Source organism: Oncorhynchus masou, chromosome 7 (assembly GCF_036934945.1).
Source record: "Oncorhynchus masou masou isolate Uvic2021 chromosome 7, UVic_Omas_1.1, whole genome shotgun sequence".
NCBI lineage: Eukaryota > Metazoa > Chordata > Actinopteri > Salmoniformes > Salmonidae > Oncorhynchus > Oncorhynchus masou.
This window is the reverse complement of record NC_088218.1, coordinates 340736-354532: the sequence shown is the minus strand read 5'-3', so window position 1 is coordinate 354532 and position 13797 is coordinate 340736. Positions and strand designations below refer to the sequence as shown.

General features: G+C 42.7%; 1 pseudogene; it reads right to left on the bottom strand.

The window, feature by feature from the left end:
• Positions 1–8019: 8019 nt before the first annotated feature.
• LOC135543108 (cytochrome P450 27C1-like) overlaps positions 8020–13797 on the bottom strand; it is a 35404-nt pseudogene continuing 29626 nt past the window's right edge.

Genomic DNA, 13797 nt, shown 5'->3' with positions numbered 1-13797 from the left:
CACTGAGCCAAATCGCCTGGGTAGAAAGACAACCGCTAGGTGGCAGCAGATACCTAGTTCCATCGTCACACCACACCCACAGCTGCATGGGGATAGCCAGCCAAACACAGAGCTCTTTACAGACTGTAAATAGCTTCCAGCTGACTCGATCTGTCTGTTCATGATTTGGGAATGGGTCTTGAATTTTAATAAGTATTGAGTTTTATTGCCAAGTGGGTGTTTCCTCCTGATAGTGACATTATGCTTGTGTTCATAACAAGTGGGAATATTGCTTGCAAACTGGGTCAACGATTTGTGTGGTTTCAAGTGCTTTGAACTTGTTGAGAACGCCGATTTGGCTAATGGCAAACAAGCAGCGGTGTCAACCATAAACTACAGCTTTCATGCTCCCAAACAAATTATAGTTAAAAAAAAACATATCCTTTGTTAGATGAAATCCGTACTTTAAAAAAAATAACGTTCATTAAATACAGCCACGGACTTGTTTCCTTGTTGAGATTCATTTGGCACATCGGCATTTTCTCGTGAGTTTCCATTTTAGATCAACATTAATGAGCGAATCGTCGGAGGTTGTTTTTGATTAACGTTTATTTGAAAAAGTACAGAATAAGCGTTTTCAAAATGTAAATTGGTTTTTGAAGTATTGACGTTGGAGCGAATTGATGTCATCTGAGCTGAAATTCCACAAAGCCTGGAATATACTGAGCTATATTATAGGCTTACATTCGTAAATTATATTATTTTATACTAATACAATTGCTCAGAGGAATATATTTTGTTCAACAAGTAATACTTTTGGTTCTCAAAAAGATATGTGCCAAAATTATTGGCACCCCTGTTTTCAATACCTCACATTGTGAGGATAATCTCCCAGTGTATTATAATGACATGTTTATCTCCCAGTGTATTATAATGACATGGTTATCTCCCAGTGTATTATGACATGTTTATCTCCCAGTGTATTATAATGCCATGGTTATCTCCCAGTATATTATAATGCCATGTTTATCTCCCAGTGTATTATAATGCCATGTTTATCTCCCAGTGTATTATAATGACATGTTTATCTCCCAGTGTATTCTGCCATGGTTATCTCCCAGTGTATTATAATGCCATGTTTATCTCCCAGTGTATTATAATGCCATGTTTATCTCCCAGTGTATTATAATGATATGTTTATCTCCCAGTGTATTATAATGATATGTTTATCTCCCAGTGTATTCTGCCATGTTTATCTCCCAGTGTATTATAATGATATGTTTATCTCCCAGTGTATTCTGCCATGTTTATCTCCCAGTGTATTCTGCCATGTTTATCTCCCAGTGTATTATAATGCCATGTTTTCCATGTTTATCTCCCAGTGTATTATAATGCCATGGTTATCTCCCAGTATATTATAATGACATGTTTATCTCCCAGTGTATTATAATGCCATGGTTATCTCCCAGTGTATTATAATGCCATGTTTATCTCCCAGTGTATTATAATGACATGTTTATCTCCCAGTGTATCATAATGCCATGTTTATCTCCCAGTGTATTCTGATATGTTTATCTCCCAGTATATTATAATGCCATGTTTATCTCCCAGTGTATTTTAATGCTATGTTTATCTCCCAGTGTATTATAATGACATGTTTATCTCCCAGTGTATTTTAATGACATGTTTATCTCCCAGTGTATTCTGATATGTTTATCTCCCAGTATATTATAATGCCATGTTTATCTCCCAGTGTATTATAATGCCATGGTTATCTCCCAGTATATTATAATGCCATGTTTATCTCCCAGTGTATTATAATGCCATGTTTATCTCCCAGTGTATTATAATGACATGTTTATCTCCCAGTGTATTCTGCCATGGTTATCTCCCAGTGTATTATAATGCCATGTTTATCTCCCAGTGTATTATAATGCCATGTTTATCTCCCAGTGTATTATAATGATATGTTTATCTCCCAGTGTATTATAATGATATGTTTATCTCCCAGTGTATTCTGCCATGTTTATCTCCCAGTGTATTATAATGATATGTTTATCTCCCAGTGTATTCTGCCATGTTTATCTCCCAGTGTATTCTGCCATGTTTATCTCCCAGTGTATTATAATGCCATGTTTTCCATGTTTATCTCCCAGTGTATTATAATGCCATGGTTATCTCCCAGTATATTATAATGACATGTTTATCTCCCAGTGTATTATAATGCCATGGTTATCTCCCAGTGTATTATAATGCCATGTTTATCTCCCAGTGTATTATAATGACATGTTTATCTCCCAGTGTATCATAATGCCATGTTTATCTCCCAGTGTATTCTGATATGTTTATCTCCCAGTATATTATAATGCCATGTTTATCTCCCAGTGTATTTTAATGCTATGTTTATCTCCCAGTGTATTATAATGACATGTTTATCTCCCAGTGTATTTTAATGACATGTTTATCTCCCAGTGTATTCTGATATGTTTATCTCCCAGTATATTATAATGCCATGTTTATCTCCCAGTGTATTATAATGCCATGTTTATCTCCCAGTGTATTATAATGCTATGTTTATCTCCCAGTGTATTATAATGACATGTTTATCTCCCAGTGTATTTTAATGACATGTTTATCTCCCAGTGTATTCTGATATGTTTATCTCCCAGTATATTATAATGCCATGTTTATCTCCCAGTGTATTATAATGCCATGTTTATCTCCCAGTGTATTATAATGCCATGTTTATCTCCCAGTGTATTATAATGCCATGTTTATCTCCCAGTGTATTATAATGCCATGTTTATCTCCCAGTGTATTATAATGCCATGGTTATCTCCCAGTGTATTATAATTCCATGTTTATCTCCCAGTGTATTATAATGACATGTTTATCTCCCAGTGTATCATAATGACATGTTTATCTCCCAGTGTATTATAATGACATGTTTATCTCCCAGTGTATTATAATGCCATGTTTATCTCCCAGTGTATTATAATGACATGTTTATCTCCCAGTGTATTATAATGACATGTTTATCTCCCAGTGTATTCTGCCATGTTTATCTCCCAGTGTATTATAATGACATGTTTATCTCCCAGTGTATTATAATGCCATGTTTATCTCCCAGTGTATTCTGCCATGTTTATCTCCCAGTGTATTATAATGCCATGTTTATCTCCCAGTGTATTATAATGCCATGTTTTCCATGTTTATCTCACAGTATATTATAATGCCATGGTTATCTCCCAGTATATTATACTTCCATGTTTATCTCCCAGTGTATTATAATGCCATGTTTATCTCCCAGTGTATTATAATGCCATGTTTATCTCCCAGTGTATTATAATGCCATGTTTATCTCCCAGTGTATTATAATGCCATGGTTATCTCCCAGTGTATTATAATGCCATGGTTATCTCCCAGTGTATTATAATGACATGTTTATCTCCCAGTGTATTATAATGATATGTTTATCTCCCAGTGTATTATAATGATATGTTTATCTCCCAGTGTATTCTGCCATGTTTATCTCCCAGTGTATTATAATGATATGTTTATCTCCCAGTGTATTCTGCCATGTTTATCTCCCAGTGTATTCTGCCATGTTTATCTCCCAGTGTATTATAATGCCATGTTTTCCATGTTTATCTCCCAGTGTATTATAATGCCATGGTTATCTCCCAGTATATTATAATGACATGTTTATCTCCCAGTGTATTATAATGCCATGGTTATCTCCCAGTGTATTATAATGCCATGTTTATCTCCCAGTGTATTATAATGACATGTTTATCTCCCAGTGTATCATAATGCCATGTTTATCTCCCAGTGTATTCTGATATGTTTATCTCCCAGTATATTATAATGCCATGTTTATCTCCCAGTGTATTTTAATGCTATGTTTATCTCCCAGTATATTATAATGCCATGTTTATCTCCCAGTGTATTATAATGACATGTTTATCTCCCAGTGTATTATAATGCCATGTTTATCTCCCAGTGTATTATAATGACATGTTTATCTCCCAGTGTATTTTAATGACATGTTTATCTCCCAGTGTATTCTGATATGTTTATCTCCCAGTATATTATAATGCCATGTTTATCTCCCAGTGTATTATAATGCCATATTTATCTCCCAGTGTATTATAATGCCATGTTTATCTCCCAGTGTATTATAATGCCATGTTTATCTCCCAGTGTATTATAATGCCATGTTTATCTCCCAGTGTATTATAATGCCATGGTTATCTCCCAGTGTATTATAATTCCATGTTTATCTCCCAGTGTATTATAATGACATGTTTATCTCCCAGTGTATCATAATGACATGTTTATCTCCCAGTGTATTATAATGACATGTTTATCTCCCAGTGTATTATAATGCCATGTTTATCTCCCAGTGTATTATAATGCCATGTTTATCTCCCAGTGTATTATAATGACATGTTTATCTCCCAGTGTATTCTGCCATGTTTATCTCCCAGTGTATTATAATGACATGTTTATCTCCCAGTGTATTATAATGCCATGTTTATCTCCCAGTGTATTCTGCCATGTTTATCTCCCAGTGTATTATAATGCCATGTTTATCTCCCAGTGTATTATAATGCCATGTTTTCCATGTTTATCTCACAGTATATTATAATGCCATGGTTATCTCCCAGTATATTATACTTCCATGTTTATCTCCCAGTGTATTATAATGCCATGTTTATCTCCCAGTGTATTATAATGCCATGTTTATCTCCCAGTGTATTATAATGCCATGTTTATCTCCCAGTGTATTATAATGCCATGGTTATCTCCCAGTGTATTATAATGACATGTTTATCTCCCAGTGTATTATAATGCCATGGTTATCTCCCAGTGTATTATAATGCCATGTTTATCTCCCAGTGTATTATAATGACATGTTTATCTCCCAGTGTATCATAATGCCATGTTTATCTCCCAGTGTATTCTGATATGTTTATCTCCCAGTATATTATAATGCCATGTTTATCTCCCAGTGTATTTTAATGCTATGTTTATCTCCCAGTATATTATAATGCCATGTTTATCTCCCAGTGTATTATAATGACATGTTTATCTCCCAGTGTATTATAATGCCATGTTTATCTCCCAGTGTATTATAATGACATGTTTATCTCCCAGTGTATTCTGCCATGTTTATCTCCCAGTGTATAATAATGCCATGTTTATCTCCCAGTGTATTATAATGCCATGTTTATCTCCCAGTGTATTTTAATGACATGTTTATCTCCCAGTGTATTCTGATATGTTTATCTCCCAGTATATTATAATGCCATGTTTATCTCCCAGTGTATTATAATGACATGTTTATCTCCCAGTGTATTATAATGACATGTTTATCTCCCAGTGTATTCTGCCATGGTTATCTCCCAGTGTATTATAATGACATGTTTATCTCCCAGTGTATCATAATGACATGTTTATCTCCCAGTGTATCATAATGACATGTTTATCTCCCAGTGTATCATAATGACATGTTTATCTCCCAGTGTATTATAATGCCATGTTTATCTCCCAGTGTATTATAATGCCATGTTTATCTCCCAGTGTATTATAATGCCATGTTTCTCTCCCAGTGTATTCTGCCATGTTTATCTCCCAGTGTATTATAATGACATGTTTATCTCCCAGTGTATTATAATGCCATGTTTATCTCCCAGTGTATTATAATGCCATGTTTATCTCCCAGTGTATTATAATGCCATGTTTATCTCCCAGTGTATTATAATGACATGTTTACCATGTTTATCACCCAGTGTATTATAATGCCATGTTTATCTCCCAGTGTATTATAATGCCATGTTTATCTCCCAGTGTATTCTGCCATGTTTATCTCCCAGTGTATTATAATGCCATGTTTATCTCCCAGTGTATTATAATGCCATGTTTATCTCCCAGTGTATTCTGCCATGTTTATCTCCCAGTGTATTATAATGCCATGTTTATCTCCCAGTGTATTATAATGCCATGGTTATCTCCCAGTGTATTATAATGCCATGTTTATCTCCCAGTGTATTCTGCCATGTTTATCTCCCAGTGTATCATAATGCCATGTTTATCTCCCAGTGTATCATAATGACATGTTTATCTCCCAGTGTATTATAATGACATGTTTATCTCCCAGTGTATTCTGCCATGTTTATCTCCCAGTGTATTATAATGACATGTTTATCTCCCAGTGTATTATAATGACATGTTTATCTCCCAGTGTATTATAATGCCATGTTTATCTCCCAGTGTATTATAATGACATGTTTATCTCCCAGTGTATTCTGCCATGTTTATCTCCCAGTGTATTCTGCTATGTTTATCTCCCAGTGTATCATAATGCCATGTTTATCTCCCAGTGTATTATAATGCCATGTTTATCTCCCAGTGTATTCTGCCATGTTTATCTCCCAGTGTATTATAATGCCATGTTTATCTCCCAGTGTATTATAATGCCATGGTTATCTCCCAGTGTATTATAATGCCATGTTTATCTCCCAGTGTATTCTGCCATGTTTATCTCCCAGTGTATTATAATGACATGTTTATCTCCCAGTGTATTCTGCCATGTTTATCTCCCAGTGTATCATAATGCCATGTTTATCTCCCAGTGTATTATAATGCCATGTTTATCTCCCAGTGTATTATAATGCCATGTTTATCTCCCAGTGTATTCTGCCATGTTTATCTCCCAGTGTATTATAATGCCATGGTTATCTCCCAGTGTATTATAATGCCATGTTTATCTCCCAGTGTATTCTGCCATGTTTATCTCCCAGTGTATCATAATGCCATGTTTATCTCCCAGTGTATTATAATGCCATGTTTATCTCCCAGTGTATTATAATGCCATGTTTATCTCCCAGTGTATTATAATGACATGTTTATCTCCCAGTGTATTCTGCCATGTTTATCTCCCAGTGTATCATAATGCCATGTTTATCTCCCAGTGTATTATAATGCCATGTTTATCTCCCAGTGTATTATAATACCAGGGTTATCTCCCAGTGTATCATAATGCCATGTTTATCTCCCAGTGTATTCTGCCATGTTTATCTCCCAGTGTATTATAATGACATGTTTATCTCCCAGTGTATTATAATGCCATGTTTATCTCCCAGTGTATTATAATGACATGTTTACCATGTTTATCACCCAGTGTATTATAATGCCATGTTTATCTCCCAGTGTATTATAATACCAGGGTTATCTCCCAGTGTATCATAATGCCATGTTTATCTCCCAGTGTATTATAATGCCATGTTTATCTCCCAGTGTATTATAATGCCATGTTTATCTCCCAGTGTATTATAATGCCATGTTTATCTCCCAGTGTATTATAATGCCATGTTTATCTCCCAGTGTATTATAATGCCATGTTTATCTCCCAGTGTATTATAATGCCATGTTTATCTCCCAGTGTATTATAATGCCATGTTTATCTCCCAGTGTATTATAATGCCATGTTTATCTCCCAGTGTATTATAATGCCATGGTTATCTCCCAGTGTATTATAATGCCATGTTTATCTCCCAGTGTATTCTGCCATGTTTATCTCCCAGTGTATCATAATGCCATGTTTATCTCCCAGTGTATTATAATGCCATGTTTATCTCCCAGTGTATTCTGCCATGTTTATCTCCCAGTGTATTATAATGCCACGTTTATCTCCCAGTGTATTATAATGTCATGGTTATCTCCCAGTGTATTATAATGCCATGTTTATCTCCCAGTGTATCATAATGCCATGTTTATCTCCCAGTGTATCATAATGCCACGGTTATCTCCCAGTGTATTATAATACCATGTGTATCTCCCAGTGTATTATAATGCCATGGTTATCTCCCAGTGTATTATAATACCATGTTTATCTCCCAGTGTATTATAATGCCATGGTTATCTCCCAGTGTATTATAATGCCATGTTTATCTCCCAGTGTATCATAATGCCATGTTTATCTCCCAGTGTATTATAAGGGGGGAGGGTCCCTTCTAAATAATCAATGTTTCGGTGTCCAGCAGATCTCTTTATTCCAGCATGAGCGAGGAGGGTGTGGCTTAGTTGAAATTACAACAATTCCAGTTAACAGTGGTTTAGAGGGTGCGGAGAGAGGGGCCCAGATGAAAAGTTACATGTGTTAACAGAGGTTTAGAGGGTGTGGAGAGAGGGGCCCAGATGAAAAGTAACATGTGTTAACAGAGGTTTAGAGGGTGCGGTGAGAGGGGCCCAGATGAAAAGTAACATGTGTTAACAGAGGTTTAGAGGGTGCGGAGAGAGGGGCCCAGATGAAAAGTTACATGTGTTAACAGAGGTTTAGAGGGTGCGGAGAGAGGGGCCCAGATGAAAAGTAACATGTGTTAACAGAGGTTTAGAGGGTGCGGAGAGAGGGGCCCAGATGACAAGTAACCTGTATTAACAGAGGTTTAGAGGGTGCGGAGAGAGGGGCCCAGATGAAAAGGTCAAACTTGGCACACAAGACAGAATACTGAACTCAACAGGAAGTGACTTTATTCATGGACATGGAACCACCATCTCAATTAGTTAACGTGGAATTTATAGAAACTGGTCGGGCCATTAGTCTACTAATCAAAGATGAACATCCAATTCTCTTCCCTACGAAGTTAAAACAGGGAGACGCGGTTAGACCCTGGCACCTTTTGCCGGCAGACTCATTTCACTGCTCAGAGCGACACACAAGACAACAAGACTCTTTCTGAATCCCTTTTCCATGAGGTTTCCAGATCTGGAATCTCTATTAAAAACCTTCTTCCTCATCAAACAGAAGGAACCTACGGTTGATGTATTTCTCTGCCCTTCGACAAGCCTTTCTTCTTAACTACGGTCTCTCTGCGGTGCTTCCTACATACAGTATAAAACAACAGGCACGGTCTCTCACGTCACCAGGAAACAAGTCCAGGAAGAAACCCCCCAAAAACAGTTTGAACAATTCAAGGTCAGTCAGACAAAATTAAAAAAAAAAACAACCTTTTGAGCGTATAAGGATTGTAAGAGATTTGAAGAAGTGCACTGGGTTAGTTTCTGTGTGCTCATTTGTAACCTAAACAAACAGGTTATTCCAGTCTCTGTTTGAAATTGCATAGCTAGTCTATTTTAAACACCAAATAAACAAATCCATAAAAATAAAAAATAAATGTATTTAGGATAACGTCAATCTGACGAGCCAGGCAACTAAAAGCAACATTATAAACGATGGTTTTGGTTAGTTGCTAGCTCGTTAGCCATTTCAAAAATGACCAGCACATATCTGACAACACTGTTGACTATAAACCAACTTTAAATCGTCATGACAACTTTTTAAATCATCCATCGTCGTAAAAAGAACACTTTAATCAAATAACAAATTAAACAGTCTGTAAAGCAATGCATTCTGTAGATATAAACTGCACAGGTTGTTAGCTAGCTAGTTTTAGAGGAACAATTCCTAGATTTTTTGGTATAAAAAAATTAAAGAAGAATCTGCCAATATTCCATTCAAACACTGCAGCCAATCCACAGCCAGACACTGCAGCCAATCCACAGCCAGACACTGCAGCCAATCCACAGCCAGACACTGCAGCCAATCCACAGCCAGACACTGCAGCCAATCCACAGCCAGACACTGCAGCCAATCCACAGCCAGACACTGCAGCCAATCCACAGCCAGACACTGGAGCCAATCCACAGCCAGACACTGCAGCCAATCCACAGCCAGACACTGCAGCCAATCCACAGCCAGACACTGCAGCCAATCCACAGCCAGACACTGCAGCCAATCCACAGCCAGACACTGCAGCCAATCCACAGCCAGACACTGCAGCCAATCCACAGCCAGACACTGCAGCCAATCCACAGCCAGACACTGCAGCCAATCCACAGCCAGACACTGCAGCCAATCCACAGCCAGACACTGCAGCCAATCCACAGCCAGACACTGCAGCCAATCCACAGCCAGACACTGCAGCCAATCCACAGCCAGACTCTGCAGCCAATCCACAGCCAGACACTGCAGCCAATCCACAGCCAGACACTGCAGCCAATCCACAGCCAGACACTGTGCTGAAGTCAGTTGATAACAGGACATAGAAAAGTTGTAAATGAAACAAGTATTTATATATAGATATATAAAGAGCTGACACATAGGGTCTGTGTACATCCTGTATCTTAGAGGCTGTTGACACAGAACAATAGCATCTGGGTACAGGATGGTATAAACCCGCCTTACGACAGTCTGTCTGTGATTCCCCCGTTTACCTCCTGACTGGAGAGGTAAGGAGAGGAAAGGAGGGAAACACTGTATCTGTCCAGGGTTGTCTGTCGGCACACTGCAGCAGGACAGAGGAGGCCGTGGGTTTAGGTCCAGGGTTGTCTGTCGGCACACTGCAGCAGGACAGAGGAGGCCGTGGGTTTAGGTCTGGGGTTGTCTGTCGGCACACTGCAGCAGGACAGAGGAGGCCGTGGGTTTAGGTCTGGGGTTGTCTGTCGGCACACTGCAGCAGGACAGAGGAGGCCGTGGGTTTAGGTCTGGGGTTGTCTGTCGGCACACTGCAGCAGGACAGAGGAGGCCGTGGGTTTAGGTCTGGGGTTGTCTGTCGGCACACTGCAGCAGGACAGAGGAGGCCGTGGGTTTAGGTCTAGGGTTGTCTGTCGGCACACTGCAGCAGGACAGAGGAGGCCGTGGGTTTAGGTCTAGGGTTGTCTGTCGGCACACTGCAGCAGGACAGAGGAGGCCGTGGGTTTAGGTCTAGGGTTGTCTGTCGGCACACTGCAGCAGGACAGAGGAGGCCGTGGGTTTAGGTCTAGGGTTGTCTGTCGGCACACTGCAGCAGGACAGAGGAGGCCGTGGGTTTAGGTCTCGGGTTGTCTGTCGGCACACTGCAGCAGGACAGAGGAGGCCGTGGGTTTAGGTCTCGGGTTGTCTGTCGGCACACTGCAGCAGGACAGAGGAGGCCGTGGGTTTAGGTCTCGGGTTGTCTGTCGGCACACTGCAGCAGGACAGAGGAGGCCGTGGGTTTAGGTCTGGGGTTGTCTGTCGGCACACTGCAGCAGGACAGAGGAGGCCGTGGGTTTAGGTCTGGGGTTGTCTGTCGGCACACTGCAGCAGGACAGAGGAGGCCGTGGGTTTAGGTCTAGGGTTGTCTGTCGGCACACTGCAGCAGGACAGAGGAGGCCGTGGGTTTAGGTCTAGGGTTGTCTGTCGGCACACTGCAGCAGGACAGAGGAGGCCGTGGGTTTAGGTCTAGGGTTGTCTGTCGGCACACTGCAGCAGGACAGAGGAGGCCGTGGGTTTAGGTCTCGGGTTGTCTGTCGGCACACTGCAGCAGGACAGAGGAGGCCGTGGGTTTAGGTCTCGGGTTGTCTGTCGGCACACTGCAGCAGGACAGAGGAGGCCGTGGGTTTAGGTCTCGGGTTGTCTGTCGGCACACTGCAGCAGGACAGAGGAGGCCGTGGGTTTAGGTCTGGGGTTGTCTGTCGGCACACTGCAGCAGGACAGAGGAGGCCGTGGGTTTAGGTCTGGGGTTGTCTGTCGGCACACTGCAGCAGGACAGAGGAGGCCGTGGGTTTAGGTCTCGGGTTGTCTGTCGGCACACTGCAGCAGGACAGAGGAGGCCGTGGGTTTAGGTCTGGGGTTGTCTGTCGGCACACTGCAGCAGGACAGAGGAGGCCGTGGGTTTAGGTCTGGGGTTGTCTGTCGGCACACTGCAGCAGGACAGAGGAGGCCGTGGGTTTAGGTCTGGGGTTGTCTGTCGGCACACTGCAGCAGGACAGAGGAGGCCGTGGGTTTAGGTCTCGGGTTGTCTGTCGGCACACTGCAGCAGGACAGAGGAGGCCGTGGGTTTAGGTCTAGGGTTGTCTGTCGGCACACTGCAGCAGGACAGAGGAGGCCGTGGGTTTAGGTCTGGGGTTGTCTGTCGGCAAACTGCAGGTTGATGGGCGCAGTAGGACAGAGGACGGCCGTGGGTTTAGGTCTCGGGTTGTCTGTCGGCAAATTGCAGGTTGAATGGCGCAGTAGGACAGAGGACGGCCGTGGGTTTAGGTCTAGGGTTTTCTGTCGGCACACTGCAGGTTGATGGGCGCAGTAGGACAGAGGACGGCCGTGGGTTTAGGTCTAGGGTTGTCTGTCGGCAAACTGCAGGTTGATGGGCGCAGCAGGACAGAGGAGGCCGTGGGTTTTGGCTTTGATTTCTTCTGTGACGGGACACAGCCCAATCTGGAACCTCTGGATCAGCTGGAGGAGAAGAAGAGACAAACACAACCGGTATTAACCAGCTGGAGGAGAAGTGTGTGTGTGTGTGTGTGTGTGTGTGTGTGTGTGTGTGTGTGTGTGTGTGTGTGTGTGTGTGTGTGTGTGTGTGTGTGAGGTTCCCCCACCTGTGTAAGAGCCAGGTGCATCTCCAGTTCAGCTATCCTCCTGCCGATGCAGCTCCTGATGCCGTAGCCGAACGGGATGGAGCCGAAGTTATCCACCCGGTCCGTAGCGTCCTTCCTGATCCAGCGGTCTGGGCGGAAGTCATCAGCCCCGGGGAAGTTCTCCTCGTCCATGGAGGTAGAGTAGTGACATAGAGCCAACTGGGTCTGAGGAGGAGAGGAGACAGGGAGGATATGAGGAGAGGAGACAGGGAGGATATGAGGAGAGTCTGGGGAGGAGAGGAGACAGGGAGGATATGAGGAGAGTCTGAGGAGGAGAGGAGACAGGGAGGATATGAGGAGAGGAGACAGGGAGGATATGAGGAGAGTCTGAGGAGAGGAGACAGGGAGGATATGAGGAGAGTCTGGGTCTGAAGAGGAGAGGAGACAGGGAGGATATGAGGAGAGTCTGAGGAGGAGAGGAGACAGGGAGGATATGAGGAGAGTCTGAGGAGGAGAGGAGACAGGGAGGATATGAGGAGAGGAGACAGGGAGGATATGAGGAGAGGAGACAGGGAGGATATGAGGAGAGGAGACAGGGAGGATATGAGGAGAGTCTGAGGAGGAGAGGGAGACAGGGAGGATATGAGGAGAGGAGACAGGGAGGATATGAGGAGAGGAGACAGGGAGGATATGAGGAGAGGAGACAGGGAGGATATGAGGAGAGTCTGAGGAGAGGAGACAGGGAGGATATGAGGAGAGTCTGAGGAGAGGAGACAGGGAGGATATGAGGAGAGTCTGGGGCTGAGGAGGAGAGGAGACAGGGAGGATATGAGGAGAGGAGACAGGGAGGATATGAGGAGAGTCTGGGTCTGAGGAGGAGAGGAGACAGGGAGGATATGAGGAGAGGAGACAGGGAGGATATGAGGAGAGTCTGAGGAGGAGAGGAGACAGGGAGGATATGAGGAGAGTCTGGGGAGGAGAGGAGACAGGGAGGATATGAGGAGAGTCTGGGGCTGAGGAGGAGACAGGGAGGATATGAGGAGAGGAGACAGGGAGGATATGAGGAGAGTCTGAGGAGGAGGAGAGGAGACAGGGAGGATATGAGGAGAGTCTGAGGAGGAGGAGAGGAGACAGGGAGGATATGAGGAGAGTCTGAGGAGGAGGAGAGGAGACAGGGAGGATATGAGGAGAGGAGACAGGGAGGATATGAGGAGAGTCTGGGGAGGAGAGGAGACAGGGAGGATATGAGGAGAGTCTGGGGCTGAGGAGGAGACAGGGAGGATATGAGGAGAGTCTGGGGAGGAGAGGAGACAGGGAGGATATGAGGAGAGTCTGGGGAGGAGAGGAGACAGGGAGGATATGAGGAGAGTCTGGGGCTGAGGAGGAGACAGGGAGGATATGAGGAGAGTCTGGGTCTGAGGAGGAGAGGAGACAGGGAGGATA